Below are 12,359 nucleotides of genomic sequence, written 5' to 3'. Positions count from 1 at the left end.
ACACTATCCAACCATCTCGTCCTCTGTCATCCCCTTCTCCTTGTGCCCTCAATCTTTCCCAACATCAGGGTCTTTTCCAGGGAGTCTTCTGTTCACGTTTAGCTTAGTTTTATTTAAAAGACTTTTAACCCACCTTTCAAGGTGCAGTGGCCTCATGAGGTGGTGTGCAAGACTCTAAAACACCTTAAAATAGAATAGCTACAATTTCAACATTTAAACCACAAACTAAGATGAGAGAGCGAGAGAGAGCGCACACACACACACACACTGGCAGCATTTGCCGCCTCATATGCAGCACAATTCAATCCAACATAGAAAATAATTAAAATGAATTTATAGTTCTTTTTTTAAGCAACAAAGCCCTATGGCCTATGTATTTCTCTAGGGAGGGAGTTCCAAAGCTGTGCAGCCACCACTGAGAGAGCCTCATTATCACTAATAGTAGCTCTCTCTGGCGTGGACTCGTTATATTAAACAAAATCATTGCAGCTGTATGGCAAGTGTGGCTAACCTGTGGCTTTCCAGAAGTTGCTAGACTCCAGTGCCCATAATCCCTGACCATTGGCCATACTGTCTGAGGCTGGTGGGAGTTGGAGTCCAGCAACTTCTGGAGGGCCTCAGATGTTTGCTGGGATAGCAGTGGATTGGAGGAAAAATTGGGATTTAATGTTTACATTAGCTGCTTCAAGCTGTGGAGAAGCAGGTAAAATGGGTTAAATGAATTCTAGGAAGTTGGGACCAACATATAGCTGTGTGTAAGGTATCTGCCAAGGCAACATGGCTTAGCTTGAAGGTTTGAGAGCTACTCCCATAGTGGAGTACCCAGTCAGAATACTGCCAAAAGGCTTCTCTGGCAGATTGCGTGGCATCTCCTTTCCACTTTGAAGGAGATCGTTTTTAGGCAGCACTGTATTATTTCTCCCTGCCTGCTGTAGGTTCTGCTGCTCAAGCAGAGGAATGTGTTGAGTTCAAGCTCCTGTATACACAGCAATGGAGTTGGGTATTCCTTAGAGGTTCTGTGACGAGGGAGAAAACCAAGCAGAGGAAGATGATGTCGCATGAGAACGTTGCGTGTGAGGGGGCAGAGATAAAAAGAGCAGATGTCGCCAGAGCCCATGTCTATCTCTGATTTCCATAACTCTGTAAATAGAGCAGAGAATAATGTTAAAGGCTGGGGAAAGGAATATTGTGTGGGTTCAATGAATGATTCCTGCCAGTTACGCAATAGGGCTTCTCCTCCCCCTGCACACACCCCAAAATTGACTTTAGGGGAGTTGGGAGAAGCCCTGGTACAGCTCACAGGGGGAGGAGAGGTGGAATCATTCCATCTTGGCAAGCAGAAATGCTTGCTTGGCTGGGGGGGGGATCACCTTAACACAATGCTGAATTCCTCCCACTGAGTAGTACAGAATTCAAACTGAGCTGTGACTAGAGTTCCTGGGCCTCCCCCCCCCCACCCCTTTGACTTTTTGCATTTTTATGACCCATAAGAAGCCCACCACCACACCTTTCACCAAGTCCTGTGAAACACTACATCCCCAAATGAATCCAAGCCAAGGCAGCATACATAAATAAAAAGCATGGACTCAAACTCACCCACTGCCATTTTGAGGAATTCCTCATTTTCACCAATGGTGGCAAATGTGATCTGTTCATATCTTTAAATTCCCTGTGGACATGTGTGTGCCTGCCAGAACATTCTGGGAGGTGTTTTCTGCTTCTTGGAATGTTACAATTCTGCAAGTAGCTTTGTAATTCTTTTCCTACACCCCAACTTTCTCCTTGTTCAGTCCATTGTGTTGCCAGTGGGAATGGTTATGTTTCTGAGGCAGCTCCCTTTGAGTCCATCCTAATTACTGGCAACATAAACTAAAAGCACTGTTTTCTGACATCTCCTTTTAGTCATTTTTCTCCTTCCATGCCGTTGACTCTTCCAGATCCAAATGTATTTTATTTGCTAATTATCCCAAAGTGTGCTGACAATATTCTTCACTTCAGATGCTAAAATATGAGAAACAGTAATTTTAAAACCCATCAGCCACAACCCTAAGTAGGCTTACTGAAATGGGCCTGGGGAAAATGTGGAGAAGTATTGTTTAAGTATTTAGAAGTTTCTGTCTAGACTAGGTCTATGCGGTTCCCCCCACAAAGGCAGAAACATTACTTCACCTGCAAATGGAGGTTAAGGCTTAAACAACGAACTTTCAGGAACTACCATCTTGCGAGTTGCCTTGCTAGATACTTTACAGAGCAAACAGGGGGAAAGTGCTCGCTTCCCCCTTGCTATTTGCACTTGGTGTGACCCAAACATGCAATTTAATCTAAGCAGCAAGCATAGCTGCTGAGTCTGTGCATCAATAAAAGTAAACTCTGTAATTTCCCTCAGAGGACTGCTTAATAAATAGTTAGAAAAAATGATTTATGAGAAATGTGAAGGCTACAATACCAATGCCTTTTGAAGGGCTTGCCACGGCTTTTCTTCACAGGGGTGTAGGAAGGGGGGGCGGGGGGGCAGATGCCCCAGGTGCCCTCACAGAGGGGGGTGACATTCGATGCGCTGCCTGCCCGCGACTCCCAAGCCTACCCCGAGCCACTGGTGGAAGGGGGGAGCTGCGCCGCTTTGCCGGCGGCATTCCCCCCTTCTTTCTTCATTTTGACAGCTTGGGGGAGGCTTGGGTGTTGCAAATGTCCGCCATGGGCGGCTCACTCCGCCCCCGGCTGCAGGGTGCGCAGGCTGCTCCGGGCACCCGAGTGGCTATCTCGCGCCTGGGAGGGCGCCCTCCACGCCACACACCCCTCAGGAGCACACCTGCCCTGAGCAGCGCGGACATATGCTCCACCACTGTTTCTTCATTACCCCATTTTTAAAAAGTCAAATAACCTAGTATATGTCCTGGATGCCAATGTAAGGAGTGGAATAGCCCTATGAATGCATCCTTTTCAAAAGCCTTATTGCCTTCAGTTCATATTCTGCCGTCCAGCCTGTTGAAGTTCCTTGTTCCAGCATTGTGCATGAATCCTAAATATGGCTGCTGCTGAATTCTCCTTTGACTCCCATGTGTTCCTAGCCAGTGGCAAGGCTGTGTAGTCTGCGCCATGGAGACTAACTTATATAACTGAAATATACAGTTTTGATATAGATAAGCTTTTCTAAAAATCGGGTGCTGATGACTTAGTTTCTCAGACTCTTCTTTTTCCTTCCCTACATTTAGCTCAGAGGTGGGGAAATTTCTGACTTTGTGGGCTAGATCTTTCTCCCCATTGGTCAGCTTCAACATGTGGGCAGTACCACTCACCTGTCAATCATCTGATGTCCCAATGATGTGAGTTATCCTGTCCACCTGTCAAAGGAGGCCTGCTGGGGTGGCAGGAGTTAGCAACCAAGCAGGTTTGAACTCCTTGTTTCAACTGATGTGCAGGGAATCCTACCTGCCCCACATCTGGCATCACTTATGCTGTCAGGCATGGGGCAGGTGGGCATGGTTTGGGGAAAACAGCCTCACAGGGCCAGATTTAGCCCACAAGCTGGAGGTTCATCAACACTGATTTAGCTGATGCCAAGGAAGTGAAACCCTCTTTTTGCTCCAAAATTAGTTGATGTCTTTGTTTGTGCAGTTTCTTTTAGAAAAGTGGTATAAACATTTTTAAATAAAATAAAATAGATATTGCATATTGCAATTGCATGCTTGTGTTCACAAAATTCTTCTTCTAAGGTTGAACTGTCCAAATAATGTGGTGTTTGTGCTGGAACTGTTATGGCTGTTGAAAGAAAGCAGGTGAAGAATAAGATATAAGGGATTGGTGAGCTATAGATATGGGATAAAAATGAGATGAAAATTCATTATTGTAAATTCTAATAATTTAATAGACTGTCTTGTTTAGGACAACTCATTGTTCTATTTTGCTAATTATCCTGTGGAGTTGTGATACACTTGGGTGTAGTTGCACTTCGTTCTTTTAAGGCTTATTGTCCCCCAAACCATAACATTATTTGATTTGATCAGTTTGATCAAGTGATTGCTGGATATTATAGTTACTGTTGCAGTTCGCTCACTCTTTGTGGATCATGGTAGATTATGATCACTGTGTGGAAGCCTGCCCAAAAGTATTCTGGGTTTAAAAAAATATCTTGCCTTGTGCTGTGATAACACTGAATGAACGAGGAAGGTAGCAGATAAGTATTGCTAGGTTTGTTCATGCTTTGTGATGTTAAAGGCATCTGTCCATTCGTGATGGTGCTTTTTAGGGCTCCTGAACATGAGAGTATTTAGTAATGCTTTCCCTTCAACCTGCGGATTCAGTACAACAACACTGGAGTATAGTTTAACCTGAATTCAGTATCCACAATAGTTTGCTCTGAGATAGGCCTTCACTGTCTTCCTCTATTAATTTTGTTGTGATCTTACAGACTGCTGCTTTTAGGGAATCATTGATCCTAGCCTGAAGAAGCATATATTTATTCTGAGTGAGCTCTGCTGAATTAATTGGCAATTACTTCCTGGAAAGTACCGTATGTTTAAGATAGCAAGTGAAATTTCAAAGTAGTATGAAAATGGATCAGCTCTCCTCACCACACAAATTGGCAGAGTTAGGTTTGAATAAGGGCACTTAATGTGCTTGTGTTCCCTTCCTTATTGTTAAGTCTTAACATTGCATAGCACAAGGGTAGCCAACATGGTGCCCTTGTGGAATACAAAGTCCATCAGCTGCAGCCAGCATGGCTAGTGTCAGAGATGAGAGGAGTTGTAATCCAAACTACATCTTGAGGGTCACAGGCTCCCCATTTCTGAGATTAAGCCAGTGTCATTGTTCCCCTTATGGCTGATGAGGAACTGAGGTTGAGAGAGCATGGCTGCCACGTAGTGGGTCCATGGTAGAGGTAAGATTTGAACCAGGGTTTTCCTTATTCACAGCTCACAGATTAATTCTAACTATGTCTACTCAGAAGTAAATCCTATTTAGTTAAATAGGGCTTACTCTCAGGTTAATGGGGTTGAGATTGCAGACTCAGCCTCTTAGGCACTGTGCTGTATTGGCATTTAGTCATGTTCTTTAATCCCTTGAAATTTTGAAAACCTATATTTTACTCGCTTCATCTCCGCTCTTCAGAATCACTCCATTTGTTCACTGAAAGCTGAAAGTCCCCTCCATATGTTTTAAAAGTTTGTCATGACGGAAGGTCATAAAAATGGCACTTCTTTAGAGCTAACCATTAAGGAAGGTGAGGCTGAATCTGTTTTTAGAATGTGTGCAGTTTTTGTCTAACAGATGACAGTGCTTTATTTTTAAAAAGGGCCTCTTTTTGCAATTAACAGAAGGTGTTTGTTCAGCATGTGGTGTGTCATAAATCAAGTAAGACCTTTGGTCATCAATCACTGTTTTGTATTTATTTAAGGTAATTATATCCTACACTTCATAATATTTACCCCAGGATGGTTTACAAACACCAGCAGGATTGGCAGCTTATATGATGGAGGGTGCTGAAATTTGCAAATATTTTCCTTCAGTCAGTGCACGTTAATCACTAATGGGCCTTCCTTCTGACTATATCCTTGAACTATATCCATCAAAGGGAAAACTTTGTACCCCTGAGGAAATAAGTAGCTGAGTAGTCTTTTGCAGGTTCTCTTAGTGCCCTAACCTTTGTCTCACAAACAAACCTATACACACACACACACACACACACAGAGAGAGAGAGAGAGAGAGAGAGAGAGAGAGAGAGAGAGAGAGACTGTATAGGAAGTACCTCCTGATGAACTGTAGCCCAAGTATCTGTTTGCAGTGCTAGGGCTGAGCCACACTGAGCAACTGCAGCTTGTCCCTTCCCCAACCTGGTGACCTCCATATGTTTTGGACTACAACTTCCTTCAGCCCCAGACAGAACATGCTGGAGCTGACTGTTGTCGTCCATGACTTAGGGAGCAAACTAGGCAGGGCAAGGCTGCCTTAGAGCAAAGGGGGCTGGCTGTGATAGCAACACAGCTTATATTTGTGCTCCTGTAATGTTGGCCTCGGTCCAGTATACCTGAAGGAGCGTCTCCTCCCCCATCGTTCTGCCCGGACACTGAGGTCCAGCTCCGAGGGCCTTTTGGCGGTTCCCTCACTGCGAGAGGTCAAGTTACAGGGAACCAGGCAGAGGGCCTTCTCGGTAGTGGCGCCCACCCTGTGGAATGCCCTCCCATCAGATGTCAAAGCAATAAACAACTACCTGACATTCAGAAGACATCTGAAGGCAGCCCTGTTCAGGGAAGTTTTTAATATGTGACATTTTAGTGTACTTTTCATCCTTGTTGGAAGCCGCCCAGAGTGGCTGGGGAAACCCAGCCAGATGGGCGGGGTACAAATAATAAATTATTATTATTATTACACCAAACCATACCTGCTTGCTTTCACCACTGGGAGATGTTTGTTCTTAAAATTAATCCAGGTGAAACAGCCCAATTTCTGCTTGGAATGATGCAGAAATGTAAAAAGTTAAACTTGAAGTATATTTTGAGCTTATGCAGTACGGTATAACTAGTCTGAAAAGCTATGTATGCAATGGATTTTATTTATATGAAGTTCTTTTTTTTGGTATTTAAAAAATACTTTGTATGACTTGCATACACACCAAAAAAAGATCAATTTCTGTTCTAATGCTTATTGCCTATTGAATTTTTATTGTTGTGACCTGCCCTCAGGTCATTTGATGATGAAGGCAGGATTTCAGCAATATAAATAATATTATTTTTTTAGAAGACTCATCGTGGAACAAATTCCCTTCGTGATATTCAACTTAGGCTGCAAGCTAAAACTACTTACCTGGGAATAAGATCCACTTAATTTAATCAGACTTACTTCTGACTGAATAGACATGGTTAAGATTGTTCTGTATGTCTTACTTGAGGTAGCCCCACTGAAGTCAATGGATTTAATTTCAGTGAGTCTGCTTTGAGTATGATTAAGCTGGATATAACCCATATTTTTTTTATTTTTAACAGGGGGCCCCAGTTGCAAAGTGCCTTCCTACCAGCCTTTGTTTAATTACTGCCCCAACCCAAATGTCCCTCCTCTCTACCATCCACCCCTTCCATGTTTGCTGCTCTGACTGTTCGCTGTCACCCCACACCCCCTCAAGATGCATTGGACTGAAGGACAGAGGGTTTTTGTAGAGCATGCTGTGAGGGTGTAATGCAATTAAACAAGGATGCTAGCCATCTGTCCTGGTTTTCATCAGGCTGAGGAATGAATCATGTGTTCCTGTAGAGACAGAGTTGGGACACACTCATCTTTGGCCCTCCATGCCTAGGCAAGGAGAAGTGCTGTTGTCTGCATGTGGGATGTTACATGCATATTACCTTTTAATTTAGAGGGAGGTGAATTGGAAGCAAAAAATGCATGACAAGAAGGTACAACCAGTGCTTTTTTTCTAGGAGGATGCAGGGGTACGCATACCCCTAAACATTTTGTGAATCTAAGTTTGGCCTCATTGAGGGGCAGTATTTCAATATGTGTAGGAAGATGAGAGCACCCCTAAACATTTTTTTAGGGGGGGGAAGCACTGGGTACGACACAGAGACCTTCTGAGTGCACAGTCAAGTAAATTTGCTGCTGAAGAAGGAAAGGGAACGGTGCAAGTGTAAGCAATTTCTGATTGCCTGGAAGTGATGGAGTGCATCACAGGGAAGGCTGGAATGTGGGGAACGTCTGCGGGGGGGGGGGGGGACGTGTCTCTGTGCATGCAGATCAGACTGTCTCCGTGTGTGAGAGCAGGACGCCCCCGCCCTTCTGCAAGCAGCAATCCGTTAATACCTCTTGCGGTGTGTGTGTTCAGGACCAGATGTGAGATTAGATGCACTCCTTGTGAATGCAGATGGCTCAGTCACCTTTCCACTAACATAACCTCTGACCTCCATTTTGTGAGACTGAAGAGCACTTAACTGTAGTGGCTTTAGTTACTGAGCCAAGTAGCAGCACCTTGGAGGGACTGTCTGTGCTACTTAGAGAACCAAAGTCCACTTTTTGCTGTCTGAAGCACGAGGCTTTTCTCTCTGAGGAAGCTGTAGAAAGGAGACGTTGTGCTTGCTTATCCTCTGGTGTGTAACATTTCCTGCTAAACTGCCCATAAATGGTATTTCAGGGTAATAGTCTCCATTGTAAGGAAGTCTTTTTGCTGTCTCCTATTGTTTCTAAATTATTGTACATTGTGTCTTTAATATTGTAAGCCATCTCGGAAGTGTGTTTTTTAATTAATGGGCGGAAGCTATATAAATGTAGTCCATAAACAGCAGTGATACTGGCTGTGGGAAGCCGTAAGCCGTGAGAGCATTTCATTTTAATTCTATTTATCTAATTGAAAGCATTTCTAAACTGCTGAATGTTTTAAGATCTCTTCACAAAAATGTCATATAAAAACAGAAATTTGGTAATAACAGGGTCCGGTGAAACCTAGATAAAAATATGTCTTTACAAGACATCTGAAACAACTGATGGATGATGTGTCATGTGTGGAAGACGGAAGGACATTCCAGAGGCAATGCTTTGTTTGTTTTTGGTTCACTGCCCTGCAATATTCTGTAGGGTGTGATTCTGTGAGTAAAATTTCCTCAGATGATCTTACAGCACATGATATAGGGGGAAGCAGTCTTTCAGGTAACCTGGTCTTTAAGTTATTCAGGGCTTTGTATCTTAGCAACAAGACCTTGAACATGACCTGATAGCTAATTGACAGCCAATGAAGCTGCCTCAGAACAGGTGTACTATGTGTATCTCCAGGTGTCCCACTCAACAGCCTGGGGCAGCGTTATGTGGAGGGAGCCCCACATAAAGCATATTACAGTCAATGAGTTGTGAGGAACTCATGACTCATGGTGGTCACAGGAAATGGCATAGTTGGTGCACCAAAATCAGTTGACAATAGGTGCTCACTGAAGTTGCGTGGGCCTACAGTGACAAAGGTGGTTCTAGAGTCGCCCCCCCAAAAAACAACAACAACAACAGTGTGCCTATTTCGTCAGAGGGAGTGCAACTCTGTCCGGATCTGATAAAACTCCCCAATCCTGTATCTGGGAACAAATTGTTTCATCTTCCCTCGACATTTCTCATCATGATTTGCCTGAGTCTTTGCCTGAATTTTTCTTTTACTAAGGAAGCAAATTTGGGTGGCAGCTCTCATTTGATTTTTTACTGTTGAATCTTGTTTTAGCAGGTGCAGAGGGTAGCTTGAGGGGGGTGCAAGTGAAAGATGGAAATCGTCTAATTCTAGGTCACTGGCTCCAATCCAGCTTCAGATTCAGAACTGAAATTGCTTGCATCCAATAAATTACAGCTGGGAACTGTTTCCTCCCCTTCTTCACTCGCACTGTTCTTTTCTGCAGGGCTTGGACCTTCTGTACATTTCTCTGCTCAAGCTGCTTCACACACAATGCTTTTTCTGTTTAGAGTCAAGAAAAAATGTGTACACGATTATATATGAAAAGCCTGTCCTTGGCTGTTTTGTCACAAATAAATGCGCTTGGAAGCTATGCTATTAACTTGAAAATAAATTCATGGAGAAAGCTCATCTGCATTCTCTGTCCAGCTCAATTTGACCTGTGGAAGATATAGAAAGGAAAAACTGAGAATGCTGGAAGAAGCATTCTTCTTTTGAACTGATATTTCTCTGACTGCATAGCAGTAGCATATTCCATTGCTCCATACCAGCCTTCCTCAAGCTGTCTTGCTTCCAGATGTTTTGTACTATATCTTCCCCACTGACCATGCTGGGAGCTGTGATCCAAAATATCTGGAGGGACAGAAGGTTGGAGAAGGCTCCTCAGTACTCTTGGACAACTTTTGGGCAAACATAGATTTTTTGCTTGTTTCTGCTTGTTTCTCTATTGCTCCTGTCCAAGTTTGGGTCACACAGAATAGATGTAGATGTTGTTGGGCAGCAAGACAATGTGTTTTATTGATTTCTCCCTGCTCTTCTAACCGCAGATAACTGAAGTGGCTCACAAAGTGTTAAAACAACAGTAAATAAATCTGCAATAAAAGTTTTTGGTTTTGTTTTTATTACGTAGTTTGAGTTCTCATTTTGTATTTTTATGTTGCGAACTGCCCTGTAATCTTTGGGTGAAGGGTGGTAAGCAAATTTAATAAACAGTAATGATAATGACAATCAACTCAGGCATTCTAGACTTTTATTGAAGGGCAATATGGACATACCTGTAATTCATTATTGAGTCTTTGCTCCGGCTCGACCTGTCAAACCTATGTTATATGTTATGGCTTGTTGTGGCTGGATCCCATGCTACTCCAGAATGCTTGAATAGCAGGGAGGGTGGGAGGTGTGTGGCTCACATGGGAAGCTCCCATATTAGCTAGCCCCAAAGGCACCTGCAGAGGTATGGAGTCCAGGCAACCAACCATTTTGCTTCAGTAACAATAAGAATTTGCTCATTGCTAGAGTAGATGTATGGGACCCCTGACTGTTAGGTCCAATCACAGACGACTCTGGGGTTGCGGTGCTCATCTTGCTTTACTGGCCGAGGGAGCCGGTGTACGGCTTCTGGGTCATGTGGCCAGCATGACTAAGCCACTTTCTGGCAAACCAGAGCAGTGCATGGAAACAGTGTTTACCTTCCCACTGGAGTGGTACCTATTTATCTACTTGCACTTTGACGTGCTTTCAAACTGCTAGGTTGGCAGGAGCAGGGACCGAGCAATGGGAGCTCACCCTGTCGCAGGGATTCGAACCGCGACCTTCTGATCGGCAAGTCCTAGGCTCTGTGGTTTAACCCACAGCGCCACCTGCGTCCCTCTTAGATGTATGGTATACAGTTTTTTTAGACAGCAATTTTTATTATATAGTCACAGACCCAATATTTAATTAAGAAGCTGTGTCTGACCTGTACCTTGTATTTTCTTCCAAGTTTTGATCAACTCACGTTCTACAAGAAGCCTATATTTCCTTCTCATGGCTCACATGTTCTATGGCAACAGTCCTCGCAGCCATCCAAGTCAACCATCTGTAATATTTTATTAGAATCTTAAAAGCCATTGTGTGCTTCACAACTGACAGCCTCTAAGGTTACTGAATCTGTCACTCGATCTTCCAGTCTTTTTAAGGATTTTTGTTTTCATTTTCTCCTCATGATCTTGGGAGTAGCTGGAACATTGAGAGAAGATGACTGCTCTTCCTCAGTTTTTTAAATACAGTAAGCCCACTATTTAAGTAAATTAACTTGTGCACATTCAGTTTTACGGGCTTGGCAATTTTTTAAAAAAAAAAATAAAAGGGGGTGGGCATCCAGGAAAGAAGACTGGCAATCCCACCCACCATTGAACCCAATGTGTTTTGACTATACACAATTTTGGCTTTAGGGGCTATCCCCAGAACCTAACTCCCATGTAAGTTGAAGGTTTAGTGTACTGTATATATTTACCTCAAAAACAAAGCATCTAAATCTCTCTCCCACACCTGAAACAAAGAATGCAATACCATAATCAAAGAAGCTTATATTTTGGGTATCTCTGAAAGCTGGATTCTGGAAACTCTGTGATAACTTTGTGCTTCCACCCACATTGATGGTACCCAATATTTTCTCCTCCCTTTAGCTTTTATTCTCTGCACTCTGTTCTCTTGCCTCTGCATCTGAGACCTGTGATGCACAACCAACATCAGTGCTATGTCCTGCCCTTGAAAGGCCTTGGCCTTGACTGTGCAGCATGACTTAGTCAGTCAGTTTTACTGTATGCAGTTTGTTGACCTTAGGGCCTGGTTATCCTTTTGTCACCTTTCCACCCAAGGCAGAACGAGTCCCTAAGAGGGTGTGGTTTGTAGAGGGTGTAGTTTGCTTGTTTTTTGTTGCTCAGCAAGTAATGACGAATGATGTGCTATTTTTAAGAGCAGGCGTTGGAAGCCTGGAGTCAATATTGTAGAGGTGCATAGTTAAATAAAGGCAGACATCTCATTTCAGGAAGAGCAAAGCAGACTAAGGAGCAGAGGGAGGGGGACCCAGCTTTGGGGGAGAGGCTAAAGACCCTTGGTTCCCTTTCTGCTTAATCTGCACAAAGGAAAAGTATCTCCAACTCTTCACTAGTTTGGAGAAGGCTACCAGCATTAGGTGTGGTCTGCCTCTATACCTTTTCTTGGGCCCTTTCTGGAATAGAATAGAACCACCCTCTTCTTCCACATCCTGGTATTTCCCTTGCTGTTGCAGTTTCTGTGGGTAGGAAAAATGGAAACAAACCACAGAACATACAGTGGAAACAGCCATCTTTGACCAGGTGGAGATCCTGCTCTTGCTATTACTGTAGATCTATCTTCCCTAGATTTCTGACAATTGGTGATGGTGGCAGCAAGGCTGGATTTCATGAGCTTAGGATACAGGAGGCAA

General features: G+C 43.6%; 1 protein-coding gene across 4 annotated transcripts in view; it reads left to right on the top strand.

The window, feature by feature from the left end:
- STX3 (syntaxin 3) overlaps positions 1-12,359 on the top strand; it is a 41,692-nt gene that overhangs the window by 12,916 nt on the left and 16,417 nt on the right. The window contains exon 1 of one of the 4 annotated variants that reach the window (XM_079967664.1): positions 8,484-8,631. The exons of the other annotated variants lie outside the window; for them this stretch is intronic. The gene's annotated coding sequence lies outside the window, so the exon portion shown is untranslated. Of the gene's footprint in view, positions 1-8,483; positions 8,632-12,359 lie in introns of those variants that run through there. 4 annotated transcript variants of the gene reach the window in all.

Source organism: Podarcis cretensis (genome assembly GCF_951804945.1).
Source record: "Podarcis cretensis genome assembly, chromosome: 1".
Taxonomy (NCBI): domain Eukaryota; kingdom Metazoa; phylum Chordata; class Lepidosauria; order Squamata; family Lacertidae; genus Podarcis; species Podarcis cretensis.
The sequence above is the reverse complement of the archived record's forward strand: the minus strand, read 5'-3'. Positions and strand labels throughout refer to the sequence as shown.